This window comes from Pseudophryne corroboree, chromosome 3 (assembly GCF_028390025.1).
Source record: "Pseudophryne corroboree isolate aPseCor3 chromosome 3, aPseCor3.hap2, whole genome shotgun sequence".
Classification (NCBI taxonomy): Eukaryota; Metazoa; Chordata; class Amphibia; order Anura; family Myobatrachidae; genus Pseudophryne; species Pseudophryne corroboree.
The window spans coordinates 142,693,630-142,712,533 of NC_086446.1; the positions used below are offsets into that span (position 1 = coordinate 142,693,630).

At 46.4% G+C, this 18,904-nt stretch overlaps 4 non-coding genes and 1 pseudogene across 4 annotated transcripts; all 5 read right to left on the reverse strand.

The window, feature by feature from the left end:
* Positions 1-39: 39 nt before the first annotated feature.
* Positions 40-203, reverse strand: LOC134898738 (U1 spliceosomal RNA). The gene has a single exon (XR_010172429.1). It is a non-coding gene; the product is annotated as a U1 spliceosomal RNA (small nuclear RNA).
* A 671-nt stretch (positions 204-874) lies between these two features.
* Positions 875-1,037, reverse strand: LOC134899457 (U1 spliceosomal RNA). The gene has a single exon (XR_010173135.1). It is a non-coding gene; the product is annotated as a U1 spliceosomal RNA (small nuclear RNA).
* Positions 1,038-1,189: 152 nt separating this feature from the next.
* On the reverse strand, positions 1,190-1,353 carry LOC134898739 (U1 spliceosomal RNA). Its single transcript, XR_010172430.1, has one exon. It is a non-coding gene; the product is annotated as a U1 spliceosomal RNA (small nuclear RNA).
* Positions 1,354-2,046: 693 nt separating this feature from the next.
* LOC134899560 (U1 spliceosomal RNA) lies at positions 2,047-2,188 on the reverse strand (annotated as a pseudogene).
* A 152-nt stretch (positions 2,189-2,340) lies between these two features.
* On the reverse strand, positions 2,341-2,504 carry LOC134898790 (U1 spliceosomal RNA). The gene has a single exon (XR_010172480.1). It is a non-coding gene; the product is annotated as a U1 spliceosomal RNA (small nuclear RNA).
* Between the last annotated feature and the right edge of the window lie 16,400 nt (positions 2,505-18,904).

Consider the following 18,904-nt stretch of genomic DNA (forward strand, 5'->3'; position numbering starts at 1 on the left):
TATCTGAGACAAAGAAATCTGACTTTTACCAGAGCTGACCAGAGGAAAGCACAAACACAGTCCCCCACTACCACAAATAATGCAGTCGAGTTTCCCACATTTGGGGAAATCACAGGGGTCAGCATACCCAGAATGCAATGAATGAACCTCACCCTGGGAGAACAATCTTCATGACCATGGTATCTCCTATGCAAAATAAGTATGATTTGGGATAGGGCTGGGGAGGGCCGCTGCTCAGGCACATCTCTGTCAAGTAAAGGAGATTCAACTGAGGCAGCACAAGGGAACTCTCATCTGGGGACAACAACTGCAGGGAGAACACATATTTTCAGATGAACATGGGAGGGCAGAAGGCTGCCTAATACTGAAGCACCCCCAAACAACAAACCAAATGCAACAACTAGTACAAGCATTCCTGGGGGAAGGTCTGCAGAAGACGCATTTGCATACAGTGATGTCATCCAAGCAGTGGGCCAAAGTTGGCTGGAACCCTCATCTGCATATGAAAAGAGAAAAGGGGTATGCAGGGCATGGCGGCCTTTTGCGGCGCTTGGATGACCCTTAGTTCGCATTAAACACCCCCACCCTCCTTCGGTGTGGGGCTCATGTTGGCTATGCCCCAGCCCCTTAAGCATTCAAGCTGATTTCTTGCAGCAGCTGGGCACTGTAACAGCTCCAGAGCTGCTTTGTAAGGCAAGTAAAAGGGTGTGGGCCCTGCAGCACTACCTGTAGTTTGCATTGTGCATTGGAAGGCACAAAGTAAGCAGACGGGAAAAGTCAGGATAATGCGCAAGGGCATAGAAGGGAGCGGCTCAAGAAAAGAGAAGTGGAAACAGACAGCAAACTAGGCTGGAGAGAGACCTGAGACAAAGAGATCTGAATTATACAAGAGTCGACCAAGGGAAACAAAAATTATGCAGTCATGTTTCCCACATTTGGGGAAATCGCAGGAGCAGCACACCCAGAGTGCAATGGGTGAGCCTTGCCCTGGGAGAAGCACCTTCATGATCATAGTATCTCACCTGGCATGTAAGTAGGAGTTGGGCTAGAGCTGGGGAGGGTCGCTGCTCGGGCACCCCCATGTCAAGTGAAGGAGATCCAACTGAGGCAGCGCAAGGGAACTCTCGAAAGAAGAACAAGGCTAGAGGAAGATCTGAGACAAAGAAATCTGACTTTTACCAGAGCTGACCAGAGGAAAGCACAAACACAGTCCCCCACTACCACAAATAATGCAGTCGAGTTTCCCACATTTGGGGAAATCACAGGGGTCAGCATACCCAGAATGCAATGAATGAACCTCACCCTGGGAGAACAATCTTCATGACCATGGTATCTCCTATGCAAAATAAGTATGATTTGGGATAGGGCTGGGGAGGGCCGCTGCTCAGGAACATCTCTGTCAAGTAAAGGAGATTCAACTGAGGCAGCACAAGGGAACTCTCATCTGGGGACAACAACTGCAGGGAGAACACATATTTTCAGATGAACATGGGAGGGCAGAAGGCTGCCTAATACTGAAGCACCCCCAAACAACAAACCAAATGCAACAACTAGTACAAGCATTCCTGGGGGAAGGCCTGCAGCAGATGGATTTGCATATGGTGATGTCATCCAAGCAGTGGGTCAAAGTTGGCTTCAACCCTCGTCTGCATATGAAAAGAGAAAAGGGGTGTGCAGGGCATGGCGGCCTTTTGCGGCGCTTGGATGACCCCTAGTTCGCATTAAACACCTCCACCCTCCTTCGGTGTGGGGCTCATGAGTGCTATGCCCCAGCCCCTTAAGCATTCAAGCTGATTTCTTGCAGCAGCTTGGGCACTGTAACAGCTCCAGAGCTCCTCTGTAAGGCAAGTAAAAGGGTGTGGGCCCTGCAGCACTACCTGTAGTTCGCATTGTGCGTTGGAATGCACAAAGTAAGCAGACGGGAAAAGTCAGGATAGTGCGCAAGGGCATAGAAGGGAGCGGCTCAAGAAAAGAGAAGTGGAAACAGAGAGCAAACTAGGCTGGAGAGAGACCTGAGACAAAGAGATCTGAATTATCTCAGAGCCGACCAGGGGAAACACAAATTATGCAGTCAAGTGTCCCACATTTGGGGAAATCGCAGGAGCAACACACCCAGAGTGCAATGGGTAAGCCTTGCCCTGGGAGAAGCACCTTCATGATCATAGTATCTCACTTGGCAGGTAAGTAGGAGTTGGGCTAGAGCTGGGGAGGGTCGCTGCTCGGGCACCCCCCTGTCAAGTGAAGGAGATCCAACTGAGACAGCACAAGAGAACTCTCAAAAGAAGAACAAGGCTAGAGGAAGATCTGAGGCAAAGAAATCTGACTTTTACCAGAGCTGACCAGAGAAAAGCACAAACACAGTCCCCCACTACCACAAATAATGCAGTCGAGTTTCCCACATTTGGGGAAATCACAGGGGTCAGCATACCCAGAATGCAATGAATGAACCTCACCCTGGGAGAACAATCTTCATGACCATGGTATCTCCTATGCAAAATAAGTATGATTTGGGATAGGGCTGGGGAGGGCCGCTGCTCAGGCACATCTCTGTCAAGTAAAGGAGATTCAACTGAGGCAGCACAAGGGAACTCTCATCTGGGGACAACAACTGCAGGGAGAACACATATTTTCAGATGAACATGGGAGGGCAGAAGGCTGCCTAATACTGAAGCACCCCCAAACAACAAACCAAATGCAACAACTAGTACAAGCATTCCTGGGGGAAGGCCTGCAGCAGATTGATTTGCATATGGTGATGTCATCCAAGCAGTGGGCCAAAGTTGGCTGGAACCCTCATCTGCACATGAAAAGAGAAAAGGGGTATGCAGGGCATGGCGGCCTTTTGCATTGTGCGTTGGAATGCACAAAGTAAGCAGACGAGAGAAGTCAGGATAGTGCGCAAGGGCATAGAAGGGAGCGGCTCAAGAAAAGAGAAGTGGAAACAGACAGCAAACTAGGCTGGAGAGAGACCTGAGACAAAGAGATCTGAATTATACGAGAGCCGACCAAGTTCAATCCCACCCAGGAACGTAATTGACCTTGTTATCAGATTTTGGTGATCTTTAAGTAGACAAGTCAAAATTTCAAACCCCCTCTTATGGTGTAGGGTACCTGGCCTTCTCTGATGTAATCAGAGTTAGATTTGATTCAGTGATTTTATAAAAACAGCTAGGAAGCACAATTTAGCAGTGGGTTGCAGAGAAAACGAAATATGCTGGCAAAAAAATCCAATTGAGTGATTAAACAGCTCTTCATTTTCTGGCTTTATTTTTATGCTAACAAATTTGTTCTCCTGAAAAGTGTCCACAAAGCCAAGTCTCTGATTAACACCTTTGTAAGGATGGTTTTTCACCTATTACTAAATTAAACTTGCTTCATTGGAAAGGCAGCAAGATGCATCCTCATTTCAATGTCTACTGAAATAATACGGGTTGACACCAGGAAACATTAACGCCACTGCATCCTTGCTGCTTTCTCATGTGGAAGTCTGTTTAATGTGAAAACAAGGTGATATCTAATTAGCACACAGGTAAGGAATTAAGAAAATCTTTATTTAAGGGTGAAGATGTTGCTAACAAAATCGTTGCCCCAATGCATCATTGAAATTCAAGCTGAAAAGATGATTTTAATATATCACTTGTACATTTTGTATTGCTCTTCTGGTGACAATGTAGTTTGTTTTTGTCAATTACCATTTTAATAATAGGGTAAAGAAAATTAAGTGGATTTTTGAAAGAAAACAATACTGTCAATATACTATTAAAACAAATTAAAATGGTAAAAGTTATTGTACTTTAAGTAAAAATAAAAGAACCAAAATATCAATCCCAGTTTTGGATTACTTTAATTAACAAAAAAAAAATGCATATAGCAAAGGATAGTTTCAATCTGCCTACCTCTGGGTTATGGGCCCAGCATGCTTCCATTGCAGTACTCTGCTGCACATGTAAGTGCAAGAGAACCTGAAGCACTCACTCATCATGGAAAAGTACCAATGTGTTTCTTCGTTGGTTGGTGGAAGAAACATCTTACAAAAACTCTCCAGATTATTGACTTTTTAAAGTTTTTCTAGGAAACGTTCTAGATAAATGCTTATTAGCCTTTGTCAGTATGTACTTTTTGCAAAGTGTCTCTGTGGCGCAATCGGTTAGTGTGTTCGGCTATTAACCAAAAGGTTGGTGGTTCAATCCCACCCAGGGACGTAATTGACCTTTTGATCAGATTTTGGTGATCTTTAAGTAGACAAGTCAAAATTTCAAACCCCCTGTTATGGTGTAGGGTACCTGGCCTTCTCTGATGTAATCAGAGTTAGATTTGATTCAGTGATTTTATAAAAACAGCTAGGAAGCACAATTTAGCAGTGGGTTGCAGAGAAAAAGAAATATGCTGGCAAAAAAATCCAATTGAGTGATTAATAGAGATGAGCGGGTTCGGTTCCTCGGAATCCGAACCCGCCCGAACTTCAGCTTTTTTTACACGGATCCGAGCGACTCGGATCTTCCCGCCTTGCTCGGTTAACCCGAGCGCGCCCGAACGTCATCATGACGCTGTCGGATTCTCGCGAGGCTCGGATTCTATCGCGAGACTCGGATTCTATATAAGGAGCCGCGCGTCGCCGCCATTTTCACACGTGCATTTAGATTGATAGGGAGAGGACGTGGCTGGCGTCCTCTCCATTTAGATTAGAAGAGAGAGAGTGAGATTGAGACAGAGACACTTGATTTACTGGAGCTTAGGAGTACTAGAGAGTGCAGAGTTTACTAGTGACTGACCACTGACCAGTGACCACCAGTGCAGTTTTATTTAATATAATCCGTTCTCTGCCTGAAAAAAAACGATACACAGTGACTCAGTCACATACCATATCTGTGCTCAGCCCAGTGTGCTGCATCATCTATGTATAATATCTGACTGTGCTCACACAGCTTAATTGTGGGGGAGACTGGGGAGCAGTTATAGGTTATAGCAGGAGCCAGGAGTACATACATATTATTAAAATTAAACAGTGCACACTTTTGCTGCAGGCAGGAGTGCCACTGCCAGTGTGACTGACCAGTGACCTGACCACACTGACCACCAGTATAGTATACTATATTGTGATTGCCTGAAAAAGTTAAACACTCGTCGTGTGACTTGTGTGGTGTTTTTTTATTCTATAAAAAACTCATTCTGCTGACAGACAGTGTCCAGCAGGTCCGTCATTATATAATATATACCTGTCCGGCTGCAGTAGTGATATATATATATATTTTTTATATCATTATTTATCATCCAGTCGCAGCAGACACAGTACGGTAGTTCACGGCTGTAGCTACCTCTGTGTCGGCACTCGGCAGTCCATCCATAATTGTATACCACCTACCCGTGGTTTTTTTTTTCTTCTTTATACATACTACATCTCATTATCATCCAGTCTATATTAGCAGCAGACACAGTACAGTACGGTAGTCCACGGCTGTAGCTACCTCTGTGTCGGCACTCGGCAGTCCATCCATAATTGTATACCACCTACCCGTGGTTTTTTTTTCTTTCTTCTTTATACATACTACATCTCATTATCAACCAGTCTATATTAGCAGCAGACACAGTACAGTACGGTAGTCCACGGCTGTAGCTACCTCTGTGTCGGCACTCGGCAGTCCGTCCATAATTGTATACCACCTACCCGTGGTTTTTTTTTCTTTCTTCTTTATACATACTACATCTCATTATCATCCAGTCTATATTAGCAGCAGACACAGTACAGTACGGTAGTCCACGGCTGTAGCTACCTCTGTGTCGGCACTCGGCAGTCCGTCCATAATTGTATACCACCTACCCGTGGTTTTTTTTTCTTTCTTCTTTATACATACTACATCTCATTATCAACCAGTCTATATTAGCAGCAGACACAGTACAGTACGGTAGTCCACGGCTGTAGCTACCTCTGTGTCGGCACTCGGCAGTCCATCCATAATTGTATACCACCTACCCGTGGTTTTTTTTTCTTTCTTCTTTATACATACTACATCTCATTATCAACCAGTCTATATTAGCAGCAGACACAGTACAGTACGGTAGTCCACGGCTGTAGCTACCTCTGTGTCGGCACTTGGCAGTCCATCCATAATTGTATACCACCTACCCATGGTTTTTTTTTCTTTCTTCTTTATACATACTACATCTCATTATCATCCAGTCTATATTAGCAGCAGACACAGTACAGTACGGTATTCCACGGCTGTAGCTACCTCTGTGTCGGCACTCGGCAGTCCATCCATAATTGTATACCACCTACCCGTGGTTTTTTTTTCTTTCTTCTTTATACATACTACATCTCATTATCAACCAGTCTATATTAGCAGCAGACACAGTACAGTACGGTAGTCCACGGCTGTAGCTACCTCTGTGTCGGCACTCGGCAGTCCGTCCATAATTGTATACCACCTACCCGTGGTTTTTTTTTCTTTCTTCTTTATACATACTACATCTCATTATCATCCAGTCTATATTAGCAGCAGACACAGTACAGTACGGTTGTCCACGGCTGTAGCTACCTCTGTGTCGGAACTCGGCAGTCCGTCCATAATTGTATACCACCTACCCGTGGTTTTTTTTTTCTTTCTTCTTTATACATACTACATCTCATTATCAACCAGTCTATATTAGCAGCAGACACAGTACAGTACGGTAGTCCACGGCTGTAGCTACCTCTGTGTCGGCACTCGGCAGTCCATCCATAATTGTATACCACCTACCCGTGGTTTTTTTTTCTTTCTTCTTTATACATACTACATCTCATTATCAACCAGTCTATATTAGCAGCAGACACAGTACAGTACGGTAGTCCACGGCTGTAGCTACCTCTGTGTCGGCACTCGGCAGTCCATCCATAATTGTATACCACCTACCCGTGGTTTTTTTTTTCTTTCTTCTTTATACATACTACATCTCATTATCAACCAGTCTATATTAGCAGCAGACACAGTACAGTACGGTAGTCCACGGCTGTAGCTACCTCTGTGTCGGCACTCGGCAGTCCATCCATAATTGTATACTAGTATCCATCCATCTCCATTGTTTACCTGAGGTGCCTTTTAGTTGTGCCTATTAAAATATGGAGAACAAAAATGTTGAGGTTCCAAAATTAGGGAAAGATCAAGATCCACTTCCACCTCGTGCTGAAGCTGCTGCCACTAGTCATGGCCGAGACGATGAAATGCCAGCAACGTCGTCTGCCAAGGCCGATGCCCAATGTCATAGTACAGAGCATGTCAAATCCAAAACACCAAATATCAGTAAAAAAAGGACTCCAAAACCTAAAATAAAATTGTCGGAGGAGAAGCGTAAACTTGCCAATATGCCATTTACCACACGGAGTGGCAAGGAACGGCTGAGGCCCTGGCCTATGTTCATGGCTAGTGGTTCAGCTTCACATGAGGATGGAAGCACTCAGCCTCTCGCTAGAAAACTGAAAAGACTCAAGCTGGCAAAAGCACCGCAAAGAACTGTGCGTTCTTCGAAATCCCAAATCCACAAGGAGAGTCCAATTGTGTCGGTTGCGATGCCTGACCTTCCCAACACTGGACGTGAAGATCATGCGCCTTCCACCATTTGCACGCCCCCTGCAAGTGCTGGAAGGAGCACCCGCAGTCCAGTTCCTGATAGTCAGATTGAAGATGTCAGTGTTGAAGTACACCAGGATGAGGAGGATATGGGTGTTGCTGGCGCTGGGGAGGAAATTGACAAGGAGGATTCTGATGGTGAGGTGGTTTGTTTAAGTCAGGCACCCGGGGAGACACCTGTTGTCCGTGGGAGGAATATGGCCGTTGACATGCCTGGTGAAAATACCCAAAAAATCAGCTCTTCGGTGTGGAAGTATTTCACCAGAAATGCGGACAACATTTGTCAAGCCGTGTGTTCCCTTTGTCAAGCTGTAATAAGTAGGGGTAAGGACGTTAACCACCTCGGAACATCCTCCCTTATACGTCACCTGCAGCGCATTCATAATAAGTCAGTGACAAGTTCAAAAACTTTGGCCGACAGCGGAAGCAGTCCACTGACCAGTAAATCCCTTCCTCTTGTAACCAAGCTCACGCAAACCACCCCACCAACTCCCTCAGTGTCAATTTCCTCCTTCCCCAGGAATGCCAATAGTCCTGCAGGCCATGTCACTGGCAATTCTGACGAGTCCTCTCCTGCCTGGGATTCCTCCGATGCATCCTTGCGTGTAACGCCTACTGCTGCTGGCGCTGCTGTTGTTGCTGCTGGGAGTCGATGGTCATCCCAGAGGGGAAGTCGTAAGCCCACTTGTACTACTTCCAGTAAGCAATTGACTGTCCAACAGTTCTTTGCGAGGAAGATGAAATATCACAGCAGTCATCCTGCTGCAAAGCGGATAACTGAGGCCTTGACAACTATGTTGGTGTTAGACGTGCGTCCGGTATCCGCCGTTAGTTCACAGGGAACTAGACAATTTATTGAGGCAGTGTGCCCCCGTTACCAAATACCATCTAGGTTCCACTTCTCTAGGCAGGCGATACCGAGAATGTACACGGACGTCAGAAAAAGACTCACCAGTGTCCTAAAAAATGCAGTTGTACCCAATGTCCACTTAACCACGGACATGTGGACAAGTGGAGCAGGGCAGGGTCAGGACTATATGACTGTGACAGCCCACTGGGTAGATGTATGGACTCCCGCCGCAAGAACAGCAGCGGCGGCACCAGTAGCAGCATCTCGCAAACGCCAACTCTTTCCTAGGCAGGCTACGCTTTGTATCACCGCTTTCCAGAATACGCACACAGCTGAAAACCTCTTACGGCAACTGAGGAAGATCATCGCGGAATGGCTTACCCCAATTGGACTCTCCTGTGGATTTGTGGCATCGGACAACGCCAGCAATATTGTGTGTGCATTAAATATGGGCAAATTCCAGCACGTCCCATGTTTTGCACATACCTTGAATTTGGTGGTGCAGAATTTTTTAAAAAACGACAGGGGCGTGCAAGAGATGCTGTCGGTGGCCAGAAGAATTGCGGGACACTTTCGGCGTACAGGCACCACGTACAGAAGACTGGAGCACCACCAAAAACTACTGAACCTGCCCTGCCATCATCTGAAGCAAGAAGTGGTAACGAGGTGGAATTCAACCCTCTATATGCTTCAGAGGTTGGAGGAGCAGCAAAAGGCCATTCAAGCCTATACAATTGAGCACGATATAGGAGGTGGAATGCACCTGTCTCAAGTGCAGTGGAGAATGATTTCAACGTTGTGCAAGGTTCTGATGCCCTTTGAACTTGCCACACGTGAAGTCAGTTCAGACACTGCCAGCCTGAGTCAGGTCATTCCCCTCATCAGGCTTTTGCAGAAGAAGCTGGAGACATTGAAGGAGGAGCTAACACGGAGCGATTCCGCTAGGCATGTGGGACTTGTGGATGGAGCCCTTAATTCGCTTAACAAGGATTCACGGGTGGTCAATCTGTTGAAATCAGAGCACTACATTTTGGCCACCGTGCTCGATCCTAGATTTAAAACCTACCTTGGATCTCTCTTTCCGGCAGACACAAGTCTGCTGGGGTTGAAAGACCTGCTGGTGAGAAAATTGTCAAGTCAAGCGGAACGCGACCTGTCAACATCTCCTCCTTCACATTCTCCCGCAACTGGGGGTGCGAGGAAAAGGCTCAGAATTCCGAGCCCACCCGCTGGCGGTGATGCAGGGCAGTCTGGAGCGACTGCTGATGCTGACATCTGGTCCGGACTGAAGGACCTGACAACGATTACGGACATGTTGTCTACTGTCACTGCATATGATTCTCTCAACATTGAAAGAATGGTGGAGGATTATATGAGTGACCGCATCCAAGTAGGCACGTCACACAGTCCGTACTTATACTGGCAGGAAAAAGAGGCAATTTGGAGGCCCTTGCACAAACTGGCTTTATTCTACCTAAGTTGCCCTCCCACAAGTGTGTACTCCGAAAGAGTGTTTAGTGCCGCCGCTCACCTTGTCAGCAATCGGCGTACGAGGTTACATCCAGAAAATGTGGAGAAGATGATGTTCATTAAAATGAATTATAATCAATTCCTCCGGGGAGACATTGACCAGCAGCAATTGCCTCCACAAAGTACACAGGGAGCTGAGATGGTGGATTCCAGTGGGGACGAATTGATAATCTGTGAGGAGGGGGATGTACACGGTGATATATCGGAGGATGATGATGAGGTGGACATCTTGCCTCTGTAGAGCCAGTTTGTGCAAGGAGAGATTAATTGCTTCTTTTTTGGGGGGGGTCCAAACCAACCCGTCATATCAGTCACAGTCGTGTGGCAGACCCTGTCACTGAAATGATGGGTTGGTTAAAGTGTGCATGTCCTGTTTTGTTTATACAACATAAGGGTGGGTGGGAGGGCCCAAGGACAATTCCATCTTGCACCTCTTTTTTCTTTTATTTTTCTTTGCGTCATGTGCTGTTTGGGGAGGGTTTTTTGGAAGGGACATCCTGCGTGACACTGCAGTGCCACTCCTAGATGGGCCCGGTGTTTGTGTCGGCCACTAGGGTCGCTTATCTTACTCACACAGTCAGCTACCTCATTGCGCCTCTTTTTTTCTTTGCGTCATGTGCTGTTTGGGGAGGGTTTTTTGGAAGGGACATCCTGCGTGACACTGCAGTGCCACTCCTAGATGGGCCCGGTGTTTGTGTCGGCCACTAGGGTCGCTTATCTTACTCACACAGTCAGCTACCTCATTGCGCCTCTTTTTTTCTTTGCGTCATGTGCTGTTTGGGGAGGGTTTTTTGGAAGGGACATCCTGCGTGACACTGCAGTGCCACTCCTAGATTGGCCCGGTGTTTGTGTCGGCCACTAGGGTCGCTTATCTTACTCACAGTCAGCTACCTCATTGCGCCTCTTTTTTTCTTTGCGTCATGTGCTGTTTGGGGAGGGTTTTTTGGAAGGGACATCCTGCGTGACACTGCAGTGCCACTCCTAGATGGGCCCGGTGTTTGTGTCGGCCACTAGGGTCGCTTATCTTACTCACACAGTCAGCTACCTCATTGCGCCTCTTTTTTTCTTTGCGTCATGTGCTGTTTGGGGAGGGTTTTTTGGAAGGAACATCCTGCGTGACACTGCAGTGCCACTCCTAGATGGGCCCGGTGTTTGTGTCGGCCACTAGGGTCGCTTATCTTACTCACACAGTCAGCTACCTCATTGCGCCTCTTTTTTTCTTTGCGTCATGTGCTGTTTGGGGAGGGTTTTTTGGAAGGGACATCCTGCGTGACACTGCAGTGACACTCCTAGATGGGCCCGGTGTTTGTGTCGGCCACTAGGGTCGCTTATCTTACTCACACAGCTACCTCATTGCGCCTCTTTTTTTCTTTGCGTCATGTGCTGTTTGGGGAGGGTTTTTTGGAAGGGACATCCTGCGTGACACTGCAGTGCCACTCCTAGATGGGCCCGGTGTTTGTGTCGGCCACTAGGGTCGCTTATCTTACTCACACAGCGACCTCGGTGCAAATTTTAGGACTAAAAATAATATTGTGAGGTGTGAGGTATTCAGAATAGACTGAAAATGAGTGGAAATTATGGTTTTTGAGGTTAATAATACTTTGGGATCAAAATGACCCCCAAATTCTATGATTTAAGCTGTTTTGTAGGGTTTTTTGAAAAAAACACCCGAATCCAAAACACACCCGAATCCGACAAAAAAAATTCGGTGAGGTTTTGCCAAAACGCGGTCGAACCCAAAACACGGCCGCGGAACCGAACCCAAAACCAAAACACAAAACCCGAAAAATTTCCGGCGCTCATCTCTAGTGATTAAACAGCTCTTCATTTTCTGGCTTTACTTTTATGCTAACAAAGTTGTTCTCTGAAAAGTGTCCACAAAGCCAAGTCTCTGATTAACACCTTTGTAGGGATGGTTTTTCACCTATTACTAAATTAAACTTGCTTCATTGGAAAGGCAGCAAGAAACACTAGACTAATTGGAGGTGCGCCCTAAAGCAAATTACAATGTTAGGATTAGGGGGTTCGGAAAGACCTCTAGTGTATACTGTCACGATCCGGGTATCTGGACGCCATAACTTACCTTTCAGATGCCTCCTAAGGCTGGCTCAGCGCTCCAGGACCGGATCCCATCTGTTATTCTGATGTCCCCATTCCTGCCTCCTCTCCTGTCACTCTGAGACGCTGTCACAGCGGCGCCATGTTACATCTTGAATGGCATCTCCCGCGGCCTCCGCCGCCGTCCCTGAGTTTCTGCATGCAGGATGTCAGAGTGGCGCTTATGTCAGCCGCGGCCTCCGCTGTTGCCCGCGTGGTTCAAATGTGCACTCATCAGTCTGGCGTCTCCTGTTTACTGTGGCCGGCGCCGCCATTGCTGTTAAAGTTCCCACATGGATTATCAAACCAATCTTCCCTCCAAGTGTCTGCATGGGCGCAGCCATGTTGGATTCTGTCACCTGTTCATTTCCACCTATCCGATGTTTCCATTGTAATCTGCATAATTGCCTAGCCAATCCCTTCCTTGCTGCAGGTATAAGTATTCTGTGCCTGAGCAAGGAAGGCGTCAGTGATTTGGTTGTCAAACCTAGTTCCAGTTTGTCTCTCTCCCGTGGTTGTTTTCCAGGTTCCAGTTACCATCTCCAAACCTCCACTAAAGAGACCCGCTCTAGTCTACCACCTGCGGTGCAGCCTGACTCTCCAGTCCTCTGGGACTCATCTGTTTCCAGTTACAGATTTACCTGCTTCCAGCCTAGCTTCCAGCAGAGATCAGCTCTTCTTAAAGTGCCGGTATCATTTCCGCAGATTACCACTCACCACCGGCACTATTATTTCACCGCTCTCAAACTCCATATATCAATCATATTTCATCGCTCTCAAGCTTCATTTATTATTTGGCTGGTTCCATCCAGCAATCCACTCCGTGCTTACATCAGTCTGGTTTCAGCCAGTACCCACAGCAGCCATTTTATCCACAGCAGCCCAGCTTTTCCTGGAACACCAGCTAGTATGATCCTGGGCTATCTCCATTGCTACAGTCGGGCCTAGTAAGGACTTTCCAACTAGAAGATAATAAGAACTGTCTCATACTACCAGAGCCCTGTGGTCCTTGCCCTCCTGTAGTACCCAGGAACTGTATTATTTCTCTGCTGATTTTATGTTTCTCTTTTATTACTGCTGTGATGCATGGAGTTTGTCAAAATAAACATCATTGACTTTTATCCTGGTTGTCGTGGGCACGCCTTCGGGCAATTCTTCTACATTTAACTTACATGTCCAGGGGTCTGATACAACCTCCCAGGTTCCACTACACCTCAGCCCCTACAACTGAGGCTGCCTCCAGTCAGCTCAGGCCCTCAGTTGTGACATATACACTGTATATACATTTTAAGATAGGAAGGTACAAATTACATATTCACATTGCATCTATGGGCTGGATTCAAATGTCCCTTTCCTCCCTCAATCGTGCCCGTCAGCAGCTATTCTATTCTATATAAGGAGCCACGCGTCGCCGCCATTTTCACTTGTGCATTGGAGATGATAGGGAGAGGACGTGCAGCGTTTTCTCAGTTTCTGTGTTCAGTGTGCTGCAAATATCTGTGCTCAGTGTGCTTGCAAATATCTGTGCTCAGTGTGCTTGCAAATATCTGTGCTCAGTGTGCTGAAAATATCTACGTTCTCTGCCTGAAAAATGCTCCATATCTGTGCTGCATTGTATTATATAGTATGAGGACAGGGCAGAATTTTGCTGACCACCAGTATATAATAATTAGCAGTACGGTACAGTAGGCCACTGCTCTACCTACCTCTGTGTCGTCAAGTATACTATCCATCCATACCTGTGGTGTATTTTAGTAGTTGTGCGCAGTATATATAGTAGGAGGACAGGGCAGAATCTTGCTGACCACCAGTATATAATATATAGCAATACGGTACAGTAGGCCACTGCTCTACCTACCTCTGTGTCGTCAAGTATACTATCCATCCATACCTGTGGTGTATTTTAGTAGTTGTGCGCACTATATATAGTAGGAGGACAGTGCAAAATTTTGCTGACCACCAGACTTCTACTTAAGTCCAATGGTGTAGGATGTGCAAAGCTGTTTGGCTGTGCATTTATTGATCTAAGCATGCATTTTTATCAAAGCGTGATAAAATTGACACATAACGCAGCGTTCAATCAGCGTTAATTTATCTTCAGCTGATATCGATTGTGAATTGACGTTTCTTCTCTTCTTGTCACCTACAGGTAATTACAATTGACTACAACCACCAATCTATTCTGCTGCACTATATCTATATATGCAAAGCTAATTCTGCTGGGTAATTACAATTGACTACAACCACCAATCTATTCTGCTGCACTATATCTATATATGCAAAGCTAATTCTGCTGGGTAATGCAAATTGAAACATTATTGCATAGTATGTGATTTTGAAGTACTTTTTTAAAGTTTTGAATGATATAGACCCAGTTTAATCTTTGTGGAATGCCTGGTTGTTGTTTTTAAGGTAATTTATTGCCTGGCATTTGAGGGGGTGGGGTGTGGTTACAGATTTCAATTATTGGTTTCACTTGTAATAGTCTTCTACTAAAGTCCAATGGTGTAGGCTGTGCAAAGCCATTTGGCTGTGCATTTATTGATCTAAGCGTGCATTTTTATAAAAGCGTGATAAAATTGACACATAACAGCAGTGTTCAATTAGCGTTCAATCGAAGTGAAAAAGAAGGAAAACAGAAGCACACCAATCTAACAAAACAAAGAAAACTGAAGAACTAATAACAAATGTGAGTCACTTACTCCTCAGATCACTCACCTCCTGATTGTTGCATCTGATTACATAGCACAGAACTACCTTACTTGGACATTTCATAAACCATCCATTTCACCTACAAATGCCTGTATCTGTATTATTGTAATTTTGTTTTTTAAGCACAGCTGCACCAATGCAATTTTACCTGCAAACACTTAAAACATCTAACATAATTACCATTGCTTCTTAAACCTCACACAATCCTTTCATTTCTTACACTCCAAATACATTTCTGCACCCACTTTATCTACGCTTTTGACTCATTTCATACTAAATCTACACCCCTTGAGCCTACACTGCTTTTCTCACCTGCATTTCTACAATTCTTCTGCTCGGATTCCCTTACAGTCTCCTCTCCTACTTCCACTTTCCCTCAACCTATTTACCTACTTAACACTATGTCAATGCTTTCTTATACTCCCCACATCACTCAGTGTCTACCTAATAATGTATCTTTATCCTTCCCCCCTAGTCTCCTCCACCTCCTCCTCTGTCTCCCCTCCATCCCTCTGTTTCCTTCCCCCACCTTTCCTGTTACCCCACTTTCATTCACCTCTGCCCCATGGTCCTGCTACCCCACAACTCAGCCCTGCTCCCTCTCTCCCTTCCCTGTCACCTCCCCACACCCCCATCCACATCACACTGACCTCCCTCCCTGCCCACCTCCTGCAGTTTCCCCTCCTATCTCAGGCACCCGTACCATCACTACTCTCTCATCCCTGCCCTCAAAGTTAATCCCACCTCATCGCTACAGCAACCCTGAAAATCTAATTCACATCTCTCCCACAAACTCATACCCCCTATCCTGTGCCCTCTGGAATGCCAGATCCGTTTGTAACAAACTGGTCCCCACTCATGACCTTTTCATTTCCAACTCCCTACACCTACTAGCCATTACTGAAACTTGGATTACGCCCTCTGACACTACTTCTGCTGCTGCTCTCTCTGCTGGGGGCCTTACATTCACACACACACCCCCCGACCTGGGGGTCGCCATGGGGGTGGTGTTGGAGTCCTTATACCTTCTAGTTACTCCTACCAACTCATACCACCAGAACCATCCCTTATATTATCTACATTTGAGGTCCACTCCATATGTCTCTTCCAACCAGTCCATCTTAGAGTAGCTGTCATTTACCGCCCCCCTGGCACTGCTTCCAAATTCATCGACAACTTTGCTTCCTGGCTTCCTCACTTCCTCTCTTCTGACATTCCCACCATTATCCTAGGCGATTTCAACATCCCTATTGACATCCCCACACAATCCCCTGCCTCTAAACTCCTTAACCTCACCTCTTCACTTGGTCTCTCCCAGTGGACCTCCTCACCCTCCCATGTGAATGGGAGCTCACTGGATCTGGTCTTCACTCACCGCTGTGATATTTCTGATTTTTCCAACTCCCCATTTCCCCTCTCTGACCACCACCTGCTCTCCTTCAACCTATCTCTCTCGACTTCCCCATCTCAACCTCCTAAGGCTACCATCACTAAGCGTAACATTGAAGCTATTGACACCACATTCCTTTCCTCCCTGTTTGACTCACTTCTCTCTCCTATTCTCTCTCTCTCTCATGCCCTGAACAAGCCACTTCCTCATACAATGCTTCCCTTACTTCTGCTCTTGACTCTGTTGCTCCACCAACCACTGTTCACCCTCGCAAATTAACACCTCAACCCTGGCACACCAAATGCACCAGATATCTGCAAAAATGCTCACGTACTGCTGAGCGACACTGGAGGAAATCACGCTCTAAGGCAGACTTCCTCCATTTCAAACTTATGCTCTCATCCTTCAGTGCTGCCCTTTCTCTTGCTAAACAGTCATACTTCAAGAACCTCATCTCCTCCCAGTCTTCCAACCCCCGGCGCCTCTTTGCCACTCTCAACTCACTCCTCTGCCCACCTCCACCTCGTCTCCCTTCCTCACTCTCTGCTCTTGACTTTGCCACTTACTTCACATCCAAAATTGACTCCATACGTCAGGACATCACATCACACCAGACTATCAGTAACCAGCCTTCTCCCATCCCTTACCAACCCTCCCCATCCCTCGCACCAACTCTGTCATCTTTCTCCCATGCATCTGGAGAGGAAGTCATGGCCCTCATTCGTTCCTGTCCCCTCACCACCTCCCCACTTGACCCTATCCCCTCCCGCCTCCTCTGCCACATCTCTTCTTCTGCTTGTTCCCATCTTTCCCACCTTCTCAATCTCTCCCTCTCATCAGGCACTGTCCCCTCTGCCTTCAAGCACGCTCTCATCTCTCCTATTCTTAAAAAACCTAACCTTGATCCAAACACTCTCTCCAACTACCGACCCATCTCTCTTCTCCCTTTTGCCTCCAAACTCCTTGAGCGTATTGTCTACAACCGCCTTACTTCCTTTCTTTCCTCACACTCACTGCTTGACCCATTCCAGTCTGGCTTCCGTCCTCTCCACTCCACTGAAACTGCCCTTACAAAAGTATGCAATGACCTCCATGCTGCTAAATCTAAGGGACACTACTCTCTACTTATTCTACTTGATCTCTCTGCTGCTTTTGACACTGTGGACCATCCTCTCCTACTGCAAATCCTTCACTCCATTGGTCTGCGTAACACTGCCCTCTCTTGGTTGTCGTCCTACCTTTCTGACCGTCATTCTCTGTCTCCTCTCATGACTCCACCTCCCCCTCACTTCCACTAACTGTAGGGGTACCCCAAGGTTCTGTCCTTGGTCCTCTTCTCTCTCTATACGTCCTCACTAGGTAAGCTCATTAGTTCTTTTGGTTTCCAATATCATCTCTATGCTGATGACACTCAAATCTATCTTTCCTCTCCAGACCTCTCCCCTACTCTCCTCACTCGTATCTCCAACTGTCTCTCTGCTATCTCTTCCTGGATGTCCCAGCGCTTTCTTAAACTTAACATGTCTAAGACCGAGCTGATCATCTTCCCTCCCTCCCGCATAACCTCACCTCCTACAATCTCATTATCTATTGATGGCACTACTATCTCCTCTACCCCCCAAGTGCGCTGTCTTGGAGTAATCCTTGACTCCTCCCTCTCCTTCAAACCACACATTCAGCACCTCTCACAAACCTGCCGTTTTCATCTAAAAAATATTTCCAGGATCAGACCCTTTCTGACCCAGGATGCTACTAAGACTCTTATCCACTCACTGGTCATCTCCAGACTGGACTACTGTAATCTCCTCCTGACTGGCATTTCTGACAAATACCTCTCTCCACTCCAATCTATCCTCAATGCTGCTGCCCGGCTCATTTTCCTCACCAAATGCACTACGTCCACCTCTCCTCTCTTACTAGTCCTTCACTGGCTCCCCTTCCCATTCAGAATCCATTTCAAGCTTCTCACACTTGCTTACAAAACCCTCACCCACTCCTCTCCCATCTACATCTCTGATCTTATCTCGCTTTACACTCCCACCCGTCCTCTTCGCTCTGCTAATGCACGCCGACTCTCCTGCCTACGGATTACTTCCTCCCACTCCTACCTCCAAGATTTTTCATGCGCTGCACCACTTCTCTGGAATTCCCTACCTCTCCCCCTCAGACTCTCCACCTCTCTACAAAACTTCAAATGGGCTCTCAAGACCCACTTCTTCACCAAACCCAGCCAAATCTCATCCTAAACCTCTGTTCCACACTCTCTATGTACCCCATCTGTCTCACCCCTGTCTTTCTACCCCTCCCCTTTAGAATGTAAGCTCTCATGAGCAGGGCCCTCTTCCCTCATGTGCTTACTCTTTTCTTACTTTAATAATCTTCAGCAGCACCAAATCCAGCAGTCTTCTGCCACCTGATACTTATTCCAGTGTCATCTGCTGATGTAGCTATGTTTATTTACCCTGTACTTGACCTATATTGTCATCAACTGTAAGTTGCTGTTTTCCTGTTTGATTATTTGTTTATGTACTCTGTAATTTGGTGCTGCGGAACCCTTGTGGCGCCATATAAATAAAGGATAATAATAATAAATAATATAATATATAGCAGTACGGTACAGTAGGCCACTGCTCTACCTACCTCTGTGTCGTCAAGTATACTATCCATCCATACCTGTGGTGCATTTTAGAAAAAAAACATATCTCGGCAGAGCAATCTATA